The 21,391-nt window shown below is 38.7% G+C and overlaps 1 protein-coding gene across 6 annotated transcripts in view; it reads right to left on the reverse strand.

Moving 5' to 3' along the window:
* The window catches only part of MCTP2 (multiple C2 and transmembrane domain containing 2), a 260,113-nt gene that overhangs the window by 43,899 nt on the left and 194,823 nt on the right, over nt 1–21,391 (reverse strand). The window lies entirely within an intron of this gene.

A 21,391-nucleotide genomic window follows, 5' to 3' on the forward strand; every position in this document is an offset into this window, starting at 1 on the left:
CTACATTGGCAGGTGGATTCTTTATTACCACTGCCACCCGGGAAGCCCCAGAGGGAATGATTCCTTTTCAAGCAGGCTGCCAGTGCTGAAAAATTCAAATACTTTGGATAAAAACTTTAGTTTTCTGAAATCTCTTTAAAAATTTTTATTTTTTTATTTATTTTCTTTTTATTTTTAAACTTTATAATATTGTATTAGTTTTGCCAAATATCGAAATGAATCTGCCACACGTATACCTGTGTTCCCCATCCTGAACCCTCCTCCCTCCTCCTTCCCCATACCCTCCCTCTGGGTCGTCCCAGTGCACCAGCCCCAAGCATCCAGTATCGTGCATCGAACCTGGACTGGCAACTCGTTTCATATATGATATTATACTTGTTTCAATGCTATTCTCCCAAACCTCCCCACCCTCTCCCTCTCCCACAGAGTCCATAAGACTGATCTATATATCAGTGTCTCTTTTGCTGTCTCGTACACAGGGTTATTGTTACCATCTTTCTAAATTCCATATATATGCGTTAGTATACTGTATTGGTGTTTTTCTTTCTGGCTTACTTCACTCTGTATAATAGGTTCCAGTTTCATCCATCTCATTAGAACTGATTCAAATGTATTCTTTTTAATGGCTGAGTAATATTGAAATATAGCTGATTTACAATGCTATATTAATTTCTTCTGTACAACAAAATGACTCAGTTATACACATATCTATTCTTTTTTCATATTCTTTTCCCTTATGATTTGTCACAAAATACTGAATACAGTTCTCTCTGTTATACAGTATGACCTTGTTGTTTATCCATAAAAATCTTAAAATCCTCCAATTTTGAGGCTAGATGGCCACAAGAAAATGATGATCAGTGTGAATCTTTAACACTTGAGGAGACCTAAGCTTTCTATCAGAAATAAACAGTGTCAAAATTTTGAGATCATTTTGGAACTTTTTAATACTATATTTTATAGATCTGTTGATGGCATATATAAATCAAGTATATTCATTCATGGTATATGGTACCCCATTACAATAAATGTTTTGCAATTTTTCCATTATATTCTCTTATCAATGAAAACTTAGGATGAAACAGTGGTTTTATTTTTTTTTAATGCAGTCAAATATATTAACCTTCGACTTCAGGATTTTTGCCCTTAATATTCAGTGTTCTACTTAAGAGATCTACGGTACCGTGAAGTGATAAAGTGATTTCTTGTCTCTTCTTTCAAAAGATAACTGTGAGTATGTGTGTATGTGCCTTCTCTTGGTTTACAGTTGGAAACAAGCACCCAATTTGAACTTCATCCTCATAGTTGATTTACAATGTTGTATTCGTTTCAGGTGTACGGCAAAGTGATTCTGTAATACACGTATATATATATATATTTTTTCCAGATTCAAGTGATTCCGTAATACACGTATATATATATATATTTTTTTTTTCCAGATTATTTTTCCTTATAGGTTATTACAAAATATTGAGTATAGTCAACTTTTAGAATTCGATTACTGAAGGGCTCCATACTTTGCTCACTGATTCTACATTCCCACTCTGTCACACATCAGCTTCCCATATGACTGTTTGTTGTCTACAGACCCTCTAAGTGTTAATTGCTCAGTTGTGCCCGACTCTTTGAGACCCCATGGACCGCAGCTCACTAGGCTCCTGTGTCCATGAGATGTTCCAGACAAGGATACTGGAGTGGGTTGTCACTTCCTTCTCCAAGGGATCTTCTCGATCCAGGGATCGAACCCAGGTCTCCCGCACTGCAGGCAGATTCTTTACCAACTGAGCTACAAGGGAAGCCCTACAGACCCTCTAATCCCTTCTACTGAATTACATTACTGTTCTTTCACCAGGACCACTCCAGGATTCCTGCCTGGGGAATCCCATGGACAGAGGAGTCTTGTGGGCTACAGTTCATGGGGTCACAAAAAGCTGGACACAACTGAGTGATTAACATGTTCACTTTCAGTAATCGGTATCTGAGAGCGTAAGTCAATATTTCACTTTCAAAATTACCTTGGATTGTTCTTTGACTGTATCCTTCCACATGGATTTAAAAATCAGTTTGCAACATTCTACAAAATTCTTGGTGAAATTTTATTGGAAGAACCTTTAACATACTTATCAGTTTGAAGAGAACTGACATCCTGATATCGACCTTCTGAATTACAAGGAATGTTTATTTCTCCATATACTCAGAACTTCATCTTTTTTATTTCTTTTTTACATAATGATTTTGCATATGGTTTATTATTTTTTGGAAAGTAATTTAAGAGTTTTGATACTATTATGAATGGGATGATTTTCAAATTTATATTCTTTAGTTGGTTACTTACTTCTAGTTACAGGAACACTGATTTATATGTTTTTCACATTATTTCTGAGCCCTCTTATTACTTGTAGGGAATTGAAAATACATCATTTTGGAGATCTGGTGTGTAAAATCCTGTCAACTGTAAATCATGACATTTTCCTTTAGCCTCCCAATCTATATGTTATTTATATTTTCTTTTAGTGCTAAACCTCTACACATTTTTAAATAAGTATAGAACGTTTGAAATACTTTTTGAATCAATGTAGATCATTACATTACTGATATCTTCCAGTCTATTAACTGGATGGGCTTTAACAACTTTCTTTATTATTTCATAATATACATATATTCCTGTAATTTTCTAGATATTTAAAGGTTTCTTTTTCTTTTACTTTTTTTTTGTCATTCTTTTGTTTTATTATGAACAACACAGAGAGAAGTTGAGAAAGTAGTAGAGCAATTTCTCTACTATGTAAAACTAGTAATCTTCTTCATTGTTACCTATTTCCCTTTCCCTGTTCTTAAAGTTCTTTTAAGATTAGAAGTTTTAATTATATTCTAAAGGGTTACTATTTCTTAATGTCTATCTATTGGATAGGTGGATTTTTTTTTGTTCTTTCAAATTGCAAAATATAATTTCAAGTAAAAAGAGGCTGACCTAAAACTATTGAGAAAAAAAATAGGAAACAACATATTTTTATTTTCTTCATTATCAACTATTTATATAAGTCTTCAACAAAATTACTTTTACATGAACCGAAACTAGAGGGACAGCTGTGTCAGATAAACACCTTGTTTATCATATTTATCTCCCCAGGTATTGGTAAGTAAGCCCAGAAAGTGTTTTACAAAAAAAAGGGGGGTCATTTACATATCATATTCAATGGACTTGAAATTCTTTAAGAGTAAGAAACCAGAACCTTCAGAAACATTTTTAAAATCAATGCGTAATTTTTACTTCTCTGCCTAATGAACTATGGAATGAGGTTCATGACTGTACAGGAGACAGGGATCAAGACCATCCCCATGGAAAAGAAATGCAAAAAAGCAAAATGGCTGTCTGGGGAGGCCTTACAAATAGCTGTGAAAAGAAGAGAAGCGAAAAGCAAAGGAGAAAAGGAAAGATATAAGCATCTGAATGCAGAGTTCCAAAGAACAGCAATAAGAGATAAGAAAGCCTTCTTCAGCAATCAATGCAAAGAAATAGAGGAAATCAACAGAATGGGAAAGACTAGAGATCTCTTCAAGAAAATTAGAGATAACAAGGGAACATTTCATGCAAAGATGGGCTCGAGAAAGGACAGAAATGGTATGGACCTAACAGAAGCAGAAGATATTAAGAAGAGGTGGCAAAAATACACAGAAGAACTGTACAAAAAAGATCTTAATGACCCAGATAATCATGATGTTGTGATCACTGACCTAGAGCCAGACATCCTGGAATGTGAAGTCAAGTGGGCCTTAGAAAACATCACTACAAACAAAGATAGTGGAGGTGATGGAATTCCAGTGGAGCTATTTCAAATCCTGAAAGATGATGCTGTGAAAGTGCTGCACTCAACATGCCAGCAAATTTGGAAAACTCAGCAGTGCCCACAGGACTGGAAAAGGTCAGTTTTCATTCCAATCCCAAAGAAAGGCAATGCCAAAGAATGCTCAAACTACCGCACAATTACACTCATCTCACACACTAGTAAAGTCATGCTCAAAATTCTCCAAGCCAGGCTTCAGCAATATGTGAACCGTGAACTTCCTGATGTTCAAGCTGGTTTTAGAAAAGGCAGAGGAACCAGAGATCAAATTGCCAACATCCACTGGATCATGGAAAAAGCAAGAGAGTTCCAGAAAAACATCTATTTCTGCTTTCTTGACTATGCCAAAGCCTTTGACTGTGTGGATCACAATAAACTGTGGAAAATTCTGAAAGAGATGGAAATACCAGACCACCTGATCTGCCTCTTGAGAAATCTGTATGCAGGTCAGGAAGCAACAGTTAGAACTGGACATGGAACAACAGACTGCTTCCAAATAGGAAAAGGAGTACATCAAGGCTGTATATTGTCACCCTGCTTATTTAACTTCTATGCAGAGTACATCATGAGAAATGCTGGGCTGGAAGAAACACAAGCTGGAATCAAGATTGCTGGGAGAAATATCAATAATCTCAGATATGCAGATGACACCACCCTTATGGCAGAAAGTGAAGAGGAACTCAAAAGCCTCTTGATGAAAGTGAAAGTGGAGAGTGAAAAAGTTGGCTTAAAGCTCAACATTCAGAAAACTAAGATCATGGCATCCGGTCCCATCACTTCATGGGAATAGATGGGGCAGACTTTATTTTTTTGGGCTCCAAAATCACTGCAGATGGTGACTGCGGGACATGAAATTAAAAGATGCTTACTCCTTGGAAGGAAAGTTATGTCCAACCTAGATAGCATATTCAAAAGCAGAGACATTACTTTGCCAACAAAGGTTCGTCTAGTCAAGGCTATGGTTTTTCCTGTGGTCATGTACGGATGTGAGAGTTGGACTGTGAAGAAGGCTGAGCGCTGAAGAATTGATGCTTTTGAACTGTGGTGTTGGAGAAGACTCTTGAGAGTCCCTTGGACTGCAAGGAGATCCAACCAGTCCATTCTGAAGGAGCTCAGCCCTGGGATTTCTTTGGAAGGAATGATGCTACAGCTGAAACTCCAGTACTTTGGCCACCTCATGCGAAGAGTTGACTCACTGGAAAAGACTCTGATGCTGGGAGGGACTGGGGGCAGGAGGAGAAGGGGACGACAGAGGATGAGATGGCTGGATGGCATCACTGACTCGATGGACATGAGTCTGGGTGAACTCCGGGAGTTGGTGATGATGGACAGGGAGGCCTGGCATGCTGCGATTCAGGGGGTCGCAAAGAGTTGGACAGGACTGAGCAACTGAACTGAACTGAACTGAATGATGGATTAAGTTTCTTAACAACATCATCTAGCAAAAACAGAAACCCTTTAGGACTGGAGGGGAGACAAAGTATTTGAGAGTATGAAACAAAGTTAATAAATTTTTCAGAGGAGTTGAAACCTTGGACAAAGAACTCAGATCTGCATGGGATCACACGAATAATTTTTGCATCTTTCGCTCAAGGAGTGTTGAAAACACAGAGATGGCACCAGTTGGTTAAAACTCAATAGAAAAATCTGCCAGTTTTCTGAATGCCTACGAAGGATGTAGGCAAAGGAGTCAGTGACAATCAGGGCCACCAGAGAACATACAAGCACACCAGAAGGGGAGAGTAAGCAAAGGAAAAGACCAAATTCTGTATGTGAACTCTGCTACCGTCTTTCCCACACACAGGGACCAGCCTCAAAGGCCTCTGAACTGGGACCAAAGCTGCCACTCATAGCAGGTGTGACTGAATGCTCGGTTTGAGTCTAACAGAAGTAAACGCTTTCTTAAAAAACAAAATCAACCTTATTTGAAGCAATGTAGGATAATTTCGTGTTTTCACCACATAACCCTCCCAATGCCTAAGATACAATTCAACATCACTTGACATACAAAGAGTCAGGAATCATTATCAAGGAGAAGGCAATCAACAGATGTCAAGTTCAAGGTAATGCACATGTTAAAATGATCAGACAAGAGCTTCAGACCACCTATTAAAAATATGTTCAGTGAAACGAAGGAAAATGACATCATAATAAATAAGTCAGTAAATGCACAAAATAATAAAAGGGAAAACTGTCCAACTAAAAAATCAACATCTCAAACTAAATTAAAAAAATCAGTAAGTATGTTCAGGATCAGAATTAAAGAGAAAAACTTAAGGAACTTGAAGAGATATCAAAAGAAATCACCTTATCTGAAAGAGAGAAAACAGTATGGAAATAAATGGACTATTACTGCTCACTGAATAATTTCAAAAGTTCTAATATAGATATTCAGAATCTCAGAAAAAGAGGGAAGTTAGAAACATGTGAATAACTAATGGTTGAACACTTCCTAGAGAACTTCCAGCAGAATAAATTCAAAGAAATCAGGCTTAGGCAAATAAATATATATATGTATATATACATATTATATATTAATACACATATATTAGTTGCTCAGTTGTGTCTGACTCTTTGCAACCCCATGGAGTGTAGCCCACCAGGCTCCTCTGTCGATGGAATTCTCCAGTCAAGAAAACTGAAGTGGGTAGCCATTCCCTTCTCCAGAGGATCTTCCTGACCCAGGGATCAAACCTGCATCTCTTGCATTGGCAGGTAAAAGAACTATTTGCCAAAGCTCTTTGGTAAAGAACCTGCCTGCCAATGCAGGAGATTTAAGAGTATGCAGGCTTGATCCCTGGGTCAGGAAGATCCCCTGGAGGAGGGCATGGCAACCCACTCCAGTATTCTTGCCTGGAGAATCCCATGGACAGAGGAGCCTGGGCAACTACAGTCCACAGGGTCCCACAGAGGCAGACAAGACTGAAGTGACTTAGCATGCATGTATATATTTATCATAATCACAGTTCTGAAAAACAAAACTGATGAAATTCTGAAACCAACTAAAGATAAATGACACATTTTATATATGAACTTAATTATCTGAATGTTCATGAATTTCACATCAGAAACCATGGAAGCAAGGAGAAGTACAACAGCAATTTTAAAGTGTTAGGTAAAAGCAAAAGCAAAATTGTCAACCCAGGATTCTATATCCAATGAAAATATCTTTTAGGAGTGAAGGTGAAATAAAGACTCAGATAAGTGAAAATTAAAATAATCTTTCACCAGCATACATGAACAACAATTAAAGCTAAAGGATTTCTTCAGAACAAGGGAAATGAACCCTAATAGAACTCAAACTTCAGGAAGAAATGAAGAACATCAGAAATGGTAGATACATAGCTAAATATACAAGACAAGTTTTTCTTTTATTTCCTTTAGAACTCATATGATTGTTTAAAGCTATGCTTATAGCATCATCCTGGTGGTGTTTATAATGTATTTCAATGTAATATAAGACATATGAAAACTGAAATAAAAAGGAGGGTAGGGATAGGTGGACAAATGGAGTTAGATGAGTTGCAATACTTCTATGTTTTAGGTGAAATGATAAAATTTTAACCCCAAATTGGGTGTCAAAAGTTAAGTGGAAATTACACACACACTCAAACATACTTGCACATGTATGTTTTTAATCTCTAGAACAATCACCAAAGAACAAGCAGAGAATAAAAAGTCAACAGATGAATTCAAACAGAATTCTAAAAGATGAGAAGATGGAAACAGGAATAGGAAATGTAGAACATTCTATTGGAGGGAATGTTTCACAACTAATTTTATGAAGCCAGCTGTACCCTGATGTGAAACACTGACAAAGCCATTAAGACAAAATAAATTATAGGCAAATATGCAACCGAACAAAGATGAAAGAATCCTTATGAAAATATAGCAAATCAAATCAAGAAATACATGGTAATACATTGCTTTAGTTGCTAAGTCCTGTTGACTCTTCTGCAACCCCATAGACTGTAGCCTGGTAGGTTCTTCTGTCCATGGGATTTCCCAGGCAAGAACACTGGAGTAAGTTGGTATTTCGTTCTCCAGGGATCAAACCCACATCTCCTGCATTGCAGGTGGATTCTTTACCATTGAGCCACTAGGGAAGGCCAAGAAACACAGCAGACAAATACAAAATAATAAAACAGTAACCAAATTTCAATACATCAATAATTACATTGAATGTTACTAGAATAAACACTGCAAGCATGAAAGGTAGAGATGAGAATAGAATGAATATCTCTGTGGCAAAGTAAAAAAAAATCTTACCTCTTACACAAGGGAAAAGGTACTGAAAAATACTGAACAAAATTGGACAAATGTCTCCATCAAGATATATTCAAAATTAAATGCTTTCACTGTTGAATTCTACCAAACATTCAAAGAAGAAAGAACATTCTACTGGAGGGGATATTTCACAATTAATTTTATGAAGCTAGTTTTACCCTGATATGAAACCCTGACAAAGCCATTATGACAAAATAAATTACAGGCAAACATGCAACAGGAACAAAGATGCAAGAATCCTTAAGAAAACAATAACAAATCAAATCAAGAAATACATAAAAAACATATACTATAGTGTAACCAAGGAGAATATGGCCCAAGAATGTAAGATTAATTTCACATTAAAAACAAATATAATCCACCATATTAACAGAATAAAGGAGAAAAAACATTCAATTATTTCAATAGATGTGGGGAAAAAATAGACAAAAAACTCAACACTATTGTTTAATGAATACAAGAAAAATTACCTTGATTTGAGAAAGGACACTTAACAAAAATCTTATAGTTACCGTATTTGATCATATTTGGCAACAGTTTGTTGTATATAAATTATGCTTTGAGAAGCTGATTTTTAAAAATACATACTAAGAAGAAAACACTTAGGCATGCAGACATATTAATATGTCTCAAAAACACACTGAGTGAAAGAAGTCTTATACAAAAAAGAGCACAAACTATATAATTCCACTTAGATGAAGTTACAGAACAGACAAAATGATTCTATGATGAGGATAACTGCACCACCTCCTCCTCAAATTAGGAACTAGGCAAGGGCATCTGCTCTCACTACTACTATTCAGTACTGAATTATATGTTCTAGCCACTGTAATAAAGGAAAGTATATGAAGTAAAAGGCATAAGTGTAAGAAAGGATAAAAGCAAAACCATCACTCTTTATAGATGACCTGATTTTTACATAGAAAACGTTATGGAATCTACAAAGCAAATGCTGAAAATAACAAATAAATGCAGCAGTCAGAGAGTATAAAGTTACTTTTTAAAAATCAATTCTATTTTTAATACCAGAAGCAAAAATCTGAAAAATAAAACTTAAGATTTTTCATTTACAGTAGAATCAAAATCCATAAAATACAAGGAAATAAAATACACAAAATGAGAACAAGACCACTACACTGGAAATTATAAAGTAGTACTGAGGAACATTATAGGATACCTAAAGAAATGTATAGAAATGCCACTAGTTCACGGATTTTAAGACTCAGTATTGTTAATATGATAGTTCTCCACAAATTGATCCACAGAAGCAAGCAGTCCCAATTTTGAGGAAATTGACAAGCTGCTTTTGTAAAAACACTCCCAATTCAAAAAGATACATGTACTCCAATGTTCCCAATGTTCACTGTAGCACTGTTTACAATAACCAGGACATGGAAGCTACCTAAATGACTATCAACAGAGGAACGGATAAAGAAGCTGTACATATATACAACAGAGTATAACTCAGTCATAAAAAGAAACAAAACTGGCTCATTTATCGTGATGTATATGAACCTAGAGTCTGTCATACAGAGTGAAGTAAGTCAGAAACAGAAAAACAAATATCGCGTGTTCATGCATGTATATGGAATCTAGGAAAACGGCACTTATGAACCTACTTGCAGGGCAGGAACAGAGAAGCAGACGGAGAGAAGGGACTCGTGGACACACAGGGGAAGGTGGGGGTGGGATAAACTGAAACAGTAGCCCGACATTTATGTACCACTGTGCATACAAGAGGCAGCTAGTGGGGAGCTGCTGCACACAGGAGGAGCTCAGCTCGGCTCTCTGTGATGAGCAAAGCGGTGGGACGGGGGTGCGGGGGTGCGGGTGGGAGGGAGGTCCAAGAGGGAGGGCTATATATGTATACATATAGCTGATCTACTTTGTTGTACAACAGAAACTAACACAAACTGTAAAGCAATTATACTCTAGTAAAACAAAAATAATAAAACATTGCCAACGTAATTCAATGGGAGAAATGAGAGTCTTTTCAACAAATGGCCCTGAAATGACTGAATATATATATGGAAAACAAAAATCATTATTCCTTACCAGACAAAAATTAACTCTAAATAAACCACAATATCTAAAACTAAACACTAAAACTTCAAAATATCTAGCAAAATAATATGAGAAAAACCTCTGGCATAAGGAAGGGTAGGTCAAAGATTTCTTAGGGCACAAAAAGCAGAACAAAATAATGTAAATAAGTGAAAAAAATAAACTATTAAAATTATTCTTCCCTTTTCTCTTTGGAAGACACTGTTAAGAAAAAGTCACAAAATGGGAGAAAATATTTTCTATATAAGTACTGAAAGAAAACATGTATCTGGAATATATAAAGAATTACTATAACTTGGTATGAAAACACCTCAATAAAAATTGGCAAAATATTTGATTCCAAAAAATTTGGAATATTACATGACAGTTTCTCAGAAAGTTGTGCATACACCTCTCTGATTCTGGAATGATTCAAATATCACTCTGGTACATCACAAGAACACACCACAAAGACAGGGTAGAAGCGTGGGTTTCATTTAGAAAGCTATCCCAACGATCCAGGATAAAGCTGACTGTGGCTCAGAACCATGCTGGTGGCAGTGCAGTCAGTGAAAAGTGGCCATGCTGCTCTATTTAGAAAGTAGACCAAGAGGATTTTCAGACAATTTGAATGAGAAGATAAAAAATGGAATCATCAAGGATAATACTAAATTGTGGGGCTTGACAAACTGGAAGCCTGGAAGGGTTCATTAATGGAGATATAAGTCTGTGGGAAGAGCAGGTTTGGAGAAGGGGAGCCTGAGGCACCTTTTAGACATCTGGGTGGAGACAAAGAATAGACAATGGATAGAAGGTTTGGAGTTCAGACAAGAGGCTATCAGCATCCAGATAGTGTTTAAGGGTTTCAGACTGGGTAAGTTTAACAAGGAAATAATCATTGAGAGAAATGGCTCAGAAGTGTAGTGATCCCTGCTGCTGCTGCTGCTGCTGCTACTGCTAAGTCGCTTCAGTCGTGTCCGACTCTGTGCGACCCCATAGACGGCAGCCTACCAGGCTTCCCCGTCCCTGGGATTCTCCAGGCAAGAACACTGGAGTGGGCTGTCATTTCCTTCTCCAATGCATGAAAGTGAAAACTGAAGTGTACCTGTGGCGGATTCATTTTGATATTTGGCAAAACTAATACAATTATGTAAAGTTTAAAAATAAAATAAAATTGGAGAAAAAAAAAATAAAAAATAAAAAATAAAAAAAAAAAAAAAAAAAAAGAAAACTGAAGTGAAGTTGCTCAGTTGTGTCCGACTCTAGCGACCCCATGGACTGCAGCCCACCAGGCTCCTCCATCCATGGGATTTTCCAGGCAAGAGTACTGGAGTGGGGTGCCATTGCCATCTCCGGTAGTGATCCCTAGAAAAGTACAAATTTACGAATTTGAGAAGATTAAAAGGAATCAGAAAAGGATACTGAGGAGCAGTCAGAGCAAAAGAGATAGTGTAGGAGACTGTGCTGTCCTAGGAAACAAGATACACAAAGATCTTTAAAGAGGAGGGCAAGAATGGGTGGCTCAGATGGTAAAGAATCTGCCTGCAATGCAAGAGATCCGTGTTGGATCCCTGGCTCAGTAAGATCCCCTGGAGGAGGGCAGGCGAACCACTCCAGTATTCTTGCCTGAAGAATCCCATGGACAGAGGAGCCTGAGGGACTACAGTCCATGGGGTCACACAGAGTAGTGACTAACACTTAGACACTTATCCTTAACAATAAATTTCTAAATAAGGCGTCCACTGGAAACTGATCCCTGGTGATTTGAAATGAGCAGTTGACTAGAGTGATAAAACAAAAATCAGATAAAAGTGAGTTTAAGAACAGAGAACTGTAGACAGTGATTAGGGACAACTCTATGTTATAAAGAAGAGCAGAGAGGGACTTCCCTGGTGACCCAGTGGCTAAGACTCTGCACTTCTAATGCAGGGGGCCTGGGTTCAATTCCTCGTCAGGGAACTAGATCCCAAATGCTGAAACTAAAGATCCTGCCTGCTACAACTAAAAGATCATGCATGCTGCAACTAAAAAAACAGATCATGCTTGCCACAACAAAGATCAACAATACTGCATGCTACAACTAAGACCCAGCACAACCTAGTAAGAACAGGGAAACAGGATGGAAGAGGATGTAGCAAGGACCAGGGGAGAGAGGGAGAAAAAAAATGATGGTGTAGGACACAGAAGAAAGAAGAGTTGGAACAGTATTTTTTAATCACTGGGTAGGGGTGTGATCCAGTATATGGATGGAGAGTTGGTCTTAGGCAGCAACGATTCAGTGATTCAATAGTTACAGGACAGAGAGCAGAATACACAGGCAAAGATATTGGCAGGGGGAGAGGTGGGCATGGCAGGGGCAAGACAGCAGTAAACGGGAACATGTGTCCACCATGGTCATGATCTGAGTGAGGACAGGGAGAAGGTATCAGAAAAGTAGGGCAGGAGTTATAAAATAGTCAAGAAGAGAGGATAATGGCTCAAAGAAATGTAATATACATGTTAGGAGGTACTGGCTGTTTTCCTCTACCCATGGTTATCTGAGGTTTTGCTAATCAAGTATAATGAAGCTAGAGAAGGCAAGGAGATTATTTTTAAAATGGACCATGGAAGGCTTCTCTGATGGTTCAATGGTAAAGAATCCACCGGCCAATGCAGGGCGACACAAGTTCGGTCCCTGCTGTGGGAAGACCCCATGTGCCTCGGAGCAACTAAGCCCATGTGCCGCAGCTACTGAGCCTGCGCTCTCGGGCCCCAGAGGCGTCCACTACTGACCACGTGCCACAACCACTGAACTTGCGCGCTCGGGCCCAGAGGCGTCCACTACTTACCATGTGCGCAACCACTGAGCCTGCGCTCTCAGGCCCCGGAGGCGTCCACTACTGAGCATGTGACTCAGCTACTAAGCCTGCGCTCTCGGGCCCGGAGGCATCCACTACTGACCATGTGACGCAGCCACTGAGCCTGCGCTCTCGGGCCCAGAGGCGTCCACTACTGACCACGTGACGCAGCTACTGCGCCTGCGCTCTCGGGCCCTGGAGGCGTCCACTACTGACCATGTGATGCAGCTAATGAAGCGCGTGTGCCCTGGAGCGAGAGGAGCCACCGCAACGCAAATCCCACGCACCACAACTAGAGAAAATGTCTGCTCTATGCAACTAGAAAAAAGCCAGCACAGACAACGAAGACCCAGCACAGCCTATACACAAATAAAATGGTTTAAAAAATGGATCATGGAAACTGGGCTGCATTTTTGCTGAGAAACATGAAGTGGAGATGATAAAATATAAACATAACGGTTGTTATTAACTAACAGGTTAAAAACAGAAGAGAACTAACAGAAAGGAAAATTACTGGACTGAAAAATAATTCCAAAGAAGTTCTTCAAAATGTATAGGACAGAAACAAAAATACAGATATATGAGTGGTCAAAGACGTGGATGATGTAAACAAGAAGGTTTAAGCACCTGATGGGTGTTGAAGGGGCAAAGAATTAATGAGAGAACAGGGAAGCAATATATTAAGATAAAACGCCTGCAGATTTTCCAGAATTGTTGAAATATATCAAATGGGAAAATCCAAATAAATCCTTAGTAGGATAAATTAAGAGGTATTTGGGCTTAAAAATATCACAGTAGAACTGAAAAATACTTGGGGAAAAAAGCAGAAACATTTACAAGCAGCTAGAGAGAAAAGACAATTCACCTGTGACGAAAAAGTAATATAAGTGACTTTATATCTCAATGCAACAAGCGAAACAAGAGAGCAGAAAAACTTAACATATATATGCTTTCAGCTTTTCAATTCAAAAACTTGTACCTAGCAAATTGTCTTAAGAGTTAAAGCAGAGACTTTTTCAGAAAAGCATGAGCCAGCAGTGCTTATCACCTGAAGATTCACTCATGAAAGTACATATAACAGATTTATTTCAAAGACAAAGGAAAACTGTTCCTGATATCAAAAGGCTGAATGTGAGAATGCATGTGCTCAAAAGCAATAGTAAATGTGCATACCAATCTAAATAAACATGGCCTTATTAGAAAGGTCTAATGTAGGTGTGCTGAAACAATTTAAAATGGGGACAGCAAATGTCCGTAAACTGGGAAAGGTATAGTGAAGTCGTTCAGTCGTGTCCGACTCTTTGTGACTTCGTGGACTGTAGCTTACCAGTCTTCTCCGTCCATGGGATTCTCCAGGCAAGAATACTGGAGTGGGTTACCATTTCCTTCTCCAGGGGATCTTCCCAACCCAGGGATTGAACCCGGGTCTCCCGCATTGGAGGCAGACGCTTTTAACCTCTGAGCCACCAAGTGCTCAGGAAAGGTATGGGTTGATTTTAAAAAATTCTAAGACACCCTTGTTGTTAAGCCTGTATGTTAAGTAGACATGTAAACCAGCTTTTCAGGATGGAGCTGAGCTTGATCTCATTCTTTCTGCATAAAAGAGGATCACCCACCAAAAACAAATGGAACCCCCTCCCCCGACCAAACGACTGTGGAAACTCAATAATCTATACAGACTCTGTTTGAAGACATTCGAGGGGAACAAGGGCATTCTGGATCTGAGGGGACAAGATCAAGGGTGACAGGCAATAAGGTACATCTTAGTTTGCCACTGCTCTGACTTCTTTATAGAGTTTTGTTACATTTTAGTTTTGCCAATTTACTAAGACAGCACACAGGAGCAGTTTAGAGCACGCTTCAATCTTAATAATCTAGGGAGGTAAAAACTGGGGTGCAAGGGAAGTATGGCAGCCAGAACTTGAGGAACAAAAGGAACAGCCAAGATTCAAGCCTGACACTCGAATGCATGTCTCCGTGAGAAATGTACTGTTTCTAGCACGTGTGCTTAGGATGAAAAACTGAGGCCAAGCAGAAAACGAGAACCAAAAGTTTTTGGCAATCTCACTGAGTTGGGGACTAAAAACTGGAGGTTAAGGACTCTTAAAAAAGAAGGGGTCTAGTAAACACTATAGGATTTTATTAAGACTCCTGAAGGACTATGCACTAAGCAAAGGGATAAAACCAGAATAAACCAGTCCTCAAGATGCTTGAAATCCTGTCTTGGGTCATCATTTCAATCTCTGATTGGATGACTCTGATTTGCTAGATCCTCAACGCCTTCTCTATATTCTCTTTGGTGGAAAATAACACATTCCATATCTTCTAAAGTGTTTTAATAAATTTTATCCAGTATTTGATTTAAAATATAATTTACAATGGTCAGGATTAAAAAACCAATGACCAAAAAATCAAGTGAAAAACGGACAATGAGAACAAAAAGCTAATTTAGATGTTAGAGTTACCAGATTTATATTTTAAAATAGCCATGATTAATATGTACGTATTTGTATCATAATTTGTAATATATATGGGCTTACCTGATGGATCAGATGGTAAAGAATCTGCCCGCAGTGTGGGAGACCTGAGTTCAATCTCTGCGTTGGGAATATCCCCTGGAGGAGGGCATGGCAACCTATTCCAGTATTCTTGTCTGGAGAATCCCCATGGATTCTCCAGCCACAAAGAGTCAGACACGACTGAGTGACTAAGCACAGCATAGCACATGAAATATATATAGATGGATATTCATATATGAATATATGTACCATTAATATATACATGAAAATGGATTTAAAAAAACTATGGAGAATATCAGCAGAGAACTGGTATCTATAAAATAGAGTCCAATGGAAACCAAAAAAAATGTTTTTAAAAGATAAGCAAAACGAAGACCTTGCTAAATGAATTTAATAGCACAGCAGAAAAGAGAGCATTTGTGATTTGGAGTATTAGTAGAAAATACCTATGCTTAAAGCAAATATAAACATGATAATAAAATACAGCAAAAAAGATATATGGCACATTTATAAAGGTTTAATTTATAGGTAAAAACTTGGGAGTCCAGAAAGAGACAAGAGAGAAACAGAAAAAAGCTATAAATGATATTGAATTAGAATTTCTAAAAAATCTAACATATAAGCTGTGAAGTTGCAGATTTAAAGAACCTCAAATAGGATGAAGGGGAGGAAAAATCACATGCAGCCACTTCATAGTAAAACTGCACATAATTCATGACCAAAAGAAAGTGGAAAGGCAGATAGTGAGGTTTAAAAAAAAAAAAATCACATTTACTCTGCAATGAACAACAATCTAAATGGTAACTGATTTTTCACCAGAAAAGCTAACAGCCAAAAGACAATTGAAAAGAATCTGTATAATATAGGATTTACCTGCTCCTGGAGTGTTTAGAAAAACCTTGTCTCTACAGTTTCCGGGGCCTACGTTTTGTTTTCTGGTGACATCAAACCACTGATCAAATTATTTAGTGGGTACAGGACTATTCAAGTTATTATTTTTCAGTTGTTTGGATACACTGCTCTACAAGTTTCACCTCTTTCATATATGTTTCATCATTTTAAGCATAAAACGTCATAATATCCTCTTTGTGTTTAATCCCTGCCTCATTTGAAATATCTCCCCTTCAATGCCTGCTGTTATTTGTGTACTCTTTGTACATTGAAAACTCTCAGAAAAGAGTAACTTGTTTTGTTAGTTTTTAGAGACAGCTTTTAATTGCTATTCCTTTTACTTTATTTTAGCCATACAGATCTCAGTTCCTCAACCAGGGACCGAGCCTGTGTCCACGGCACACCACTGCATGCTGTCTTAACCACTGGACTGCCAGGAAAGTCTCGGTTATTCCTCTTCATTTTACACATATATTCTACTAAAGTGATTTTTCTCTTATTTTTGCTTCTAGTTAATTTGGCTTCCTTTTGCTGTTCTTTCTCAATGGTGTGATATTGAAAGCTAACTCAATAATTGTGATTCTGACTTAATTTTCCATATTGGTTTGGTCTTGTTCTTTGTGTCTGTGAAACACATCAATTCCATTATGTGGACAAGCAAAATATCCAGAAGAGCCTAGGCATTCTTGAAGAGCAAAAACAAATTGGGAAGGACAGTGCTAAATTCAAACGATGCTTGTGTAACACTGGTACAGGTGTAGACATGAGACCAATGAATGGAATGGACAAGTCCACCTATATAAGGTAACCTGGTTTATGATCTTGTGGAATTGTAGGTCTCTGAGGAAAAGTAGAATATTTAAGAAATGGTACTGGATCAGGTGGTACCCAGAATACAAAAATAAAATCTACTTACTTGCAGATTTTAAAATTTAATATAAAAAGTAAAACTATAAATACTATAAAGAGCATCTTTATGACTTTTAGGCTGGGAACAATCCCTCAGTAATGACATAAAATGCCCAAGCCATATCAAAAATAATTAATAAATTTGACATTAAATATAAGAATTTTGTTCATCAAAAAACACAGTGGGAAAAAACAAGCCACAAAATTGGAGAAGATATTTCTATTACAATTTCTATCTAGATTATATAAAACACTTCTACAAATCCATAAAAAAAGGTAAGAGGGAGGATAAAATTAGTCGAAAGGAGAAAAAAGTCCCCAAATGTATAAATATTATTAGTAATGAAGGAAATGGGAGTTAAAATCACACCGAAGTGCGACTTCACTCATCGGATTGACACGATTTTGAGGTTAGAGTATGTTAAGAGTTTTCTAAGATGCAGAGCATTGATAATTGTATTGGATGCTGATGGTTCCGTAACCTGGCAAATGGCTGGCAGCAGCTAATTAAGCACAATGCATATATCAGATCATATGCATATTCATTCCTAGGTATAAACTTGGGAGCAGCAGGTTTCAAACTTTAGCATGCAGGAAAAATGCCAGAGGACTGGTGTGGACATTATCAATCTCTGGACTCCACCCCAAGTCCCTGGTTCAGCAGGTTTGGGGTGGGGCCCCAGAAATTCAATTTAGCAAAGTTCCTAGGTGATGCTGTCTCTGCCCTTCCCGCACCACATCCTGGGAGCCACTGCTCTGAACCGTGGCACGTGTCCACTGGACGATATGTCCAATGTTTACAAAAACACTCTTCATAACAGGCAAAATACTAGCAACCAACCAATCAAAACCCCCAACCAAGCCTGCAACCAATTCAAATGTGCTTCTAGAGTAGATGGGTAAATAACTCAGGTATCAAGTTAAATATCATAAAGAATGAAGATACTTGATTGTGTATGAAGATACATGTATTGACCACATGGATGCAGGTCAAAAAGTGAGTGAACTGATTTGCAAGTCACATGGAAAGACCTAAAAGTATTACATGATCCCTTTATAAAGTCTTAAAAAAAGCGGACAAAATTGAATTACACTGTTCAAAGACAGATGCAAAGGTGGTAAAACCACAATAAGTAAATGACACAACATTCACTATTACTTCTGGGGATAAAGGAAGAAGGATTCAGTAGTAAAGAGGCGGAGGCTGATTCTTAAGTATGAAGTGGCAGACTTCTAAAGCAGTAAGAGCTTTCATTTTTTAAGCTGGGCGGAAGTAAACAAGGGGGTTTCCTGGGTGGCACGGCAGTAAAGGACCCACCTGCCAATACAGGAGATGCAAGAGATGTGGGGTCAGGAAGATCCCCTGGAGAAGGAAATGGTAACCCACTCCAGTGTTCTTGCCTGGAAAACCCCATGGATAGAGGAGCCTGGAAGCTACAGTCCATGGGGTTGCAAGGGTCAGACATGACTGAAGTGACTAAGCTCTGCCCAGGGTTACAGACCCATGTGCCCACAAGGGTCAGGGTAAAACATAAAGTACAGGAAGCCCGGGTGTCAGACCAGAAGGAGTGGTGGGGACCAGGGTACATGCAGACTGCAACTCTTTTCCAACTACAGCTGTTTTCATGTGAGATTAGGATTAGGTTTGATGTTACCCGGTACTTGGATTTTTCAAGGACTCAAGATAGGAGTGAACTCCTAATGCATGCAACTTGGACGGATCTGAAAGCCATTATAATGAGTGGGGAAAAATGCATCTGCAAAGGTTACCTAACCTAAGATTCCTTCTGTATGACAGTCGAGAAATGACAAAATTATCGTGATGATGATCCGTAAGCAGTTGCCAGGGCTACAGCTGGGGGTGTGTGCACATTAAGGGGTAATACAAATGAGCTTTTCACGATGCTAGAACTTTCCTCGAGACACAGGGAACAAGGCACTGAGAAGGAAAACATAGGCCAGTTTGTGGAAAGACCTGTGTGTCATGGTAGTAAGTTGAAGGTGTGATCCTAAACTAAATGGGAACGCGTTAACAGATTTTTAAAGAGAATAATAATAAGACCAAATATTTAACTAGATAGTGCTAGTAGTGAAGTGCCCTTAATTACGGAAATGTGTATGTGTGTGCCATGTGCTCAGTCGTGTCTGACTCTCTGCAACTCCATGGACTATATCCCGCCAGGTTTCTCTGTCCATGGAATTTTCCAGGCAAGAATACTGGAGTGGGTTGCCATTTCTTTCTCCAGGCAACCTTCCTGAACCAGGGTTTGAACCTGGGTCTCCCATATCTCCTGCACTACAGGAGGATTCTTTATGCACTGGGAGTCCTCAGGGTAACGCTAATGGGAATGGGGTAAGGAAATGAGAAGCAGAAAAATTCTATAAACAGAAATGGCCAAGGCAAATGGGCAAAATCACTTTTCTGGGATGCTGAAGGATGTTCTACAGAGAATATAGACTTTTTTGGTTCTTTAAACATGGATTCCCTCATGGCTAAACTGGTAAAGAATTTGCCTGCAATGTAGGAGACCTGGGTTCGATCCCTGGGTTGGGAAGATCCCCTGGAGAAAGGAAAGTATTGAGTCCATGGGTTCGCAAAGAGTCAGACATGACTGAGCCACTTTCACCTTCAAACATGGATTAGACTTTGATTCACTGTAGGGAATCAGGTATGGAAATGCCATGGATCTTATGCCCAGTAACATTCACTTACCAGGAATTACTTCTGAGTCTTAGACAAACCTTCAAGTCACTCCTTGTCCCCTTAGCCCATCTATTCCTCTCTCTGCTGGGGTTCTGATACCCAAGATCTGCTGTGTGAAGAGGGACACAGCTTCCTGCTAGATGTCTGACCCCACCTGCCACCCCCAACCCCCAGCTATACAATATCAGCCACAGGGAAACAGATTGAGCAAGTCATAAACACCAACAATCTTTCAAGTTACTAATCACATGTGACTTCTGTATATTTGTAACTACAATCCTCCCAGCCAATCTCAGATTAAAATTCCATAATATATAAACTCTTCCCCGCTCCTCCCAAACATATGCTAATTTTTATGCAAGGAAGCAGTACTTGCTTCAAAATCCCTTATCTACAAGAAAGCAACATGAATAGAAGACAGTCATAACAGGTTGTGATAGGCAGGATAATGGTACCCCAAAGATATCCAAATCCTATTCCCCAGATCCTGTGACTGTGTTACACTGCAAAGGGGAATAAAGATTACTGGAGTTAAGGCTGCTGATCATCTGACATTAACACAGGGATATCATCATGAATTATTTGGTTGAGTCTAATATAATTAGAGAGTCTTTAAAAGTGGAAGATTGAGGCAGAAAAAGAAATTCAGGAAACTATGTGAGGGAGAAGCAAGGTCAGAGTGCTGCCATGTAAGGGCTTAACCTTGTCCCCTTGCTGCATCTAACGATGGGAGAAGGTGCCATGAGCCAAGGGCAGCCTCTAGAAGCCGGAAAAGCAAAGGGAACATATTCTTCCCAGAATGGAACACAGCCTCTCCAACATTTGATTTTAGTGCAGTGAGACCATGTAGGTTTCTGACCTCCATCCAGAAGAGGAAGATAATAAATTTGTGTTGTCTTAAGCCACTCATGGGTATGGTGACTTGTAGCAGTAGAAAACTAATAACGTAGTAAAATGTAAAAAATATGAACACACCTAGGGAAAGAAATTTTGATAGACTGACCAGAAAAACAATTCTACATCTTTGGAAGGAAGCAGTGGTCTAGGAGAGAATTTGTTCTTCCCAGTCTAGTCTCCACCTAGAAAGACCTAAGAGCAAGACAGCACCAACCAAAGAACGACTTTGGCAAACCTCAAAATTTCCTTTCCTGTTCAGACCCTCAGTTTTCTCCTCTGTCCTCTAATAAACCTTTGTATTTCAACCTGGACTTCTACATCATGCTTAGGTTACCATAGGTGGTGGTTATGGTATAGTCACTAAGCTGTGTCTGACTCTTGCGATCCTATGGACTAGAGCCCACTACGCTCCTCTGTCCATGGGATTTCCCAGGCAAAAACACTGGAGTGGGTTGTCAA

The sequence above is a fragment of the Bos indicus genome, chromosome 21, assembly GCF_029378745.1.
Source record: "Bos indicus isolate NIAB-ARS_2022 breed Sahiwal x Tharparkar chromosome 21, NIAB-ARS_B.indTharparkar_mat_pri_1.0, whole genome shotgun sequence".
Classification (NCBI taxonomy): Eukaryota; Metazoa; Chordata; class Mammalia; order Artiodactyla; family Bovidae; genus Bos; species Bos indicus.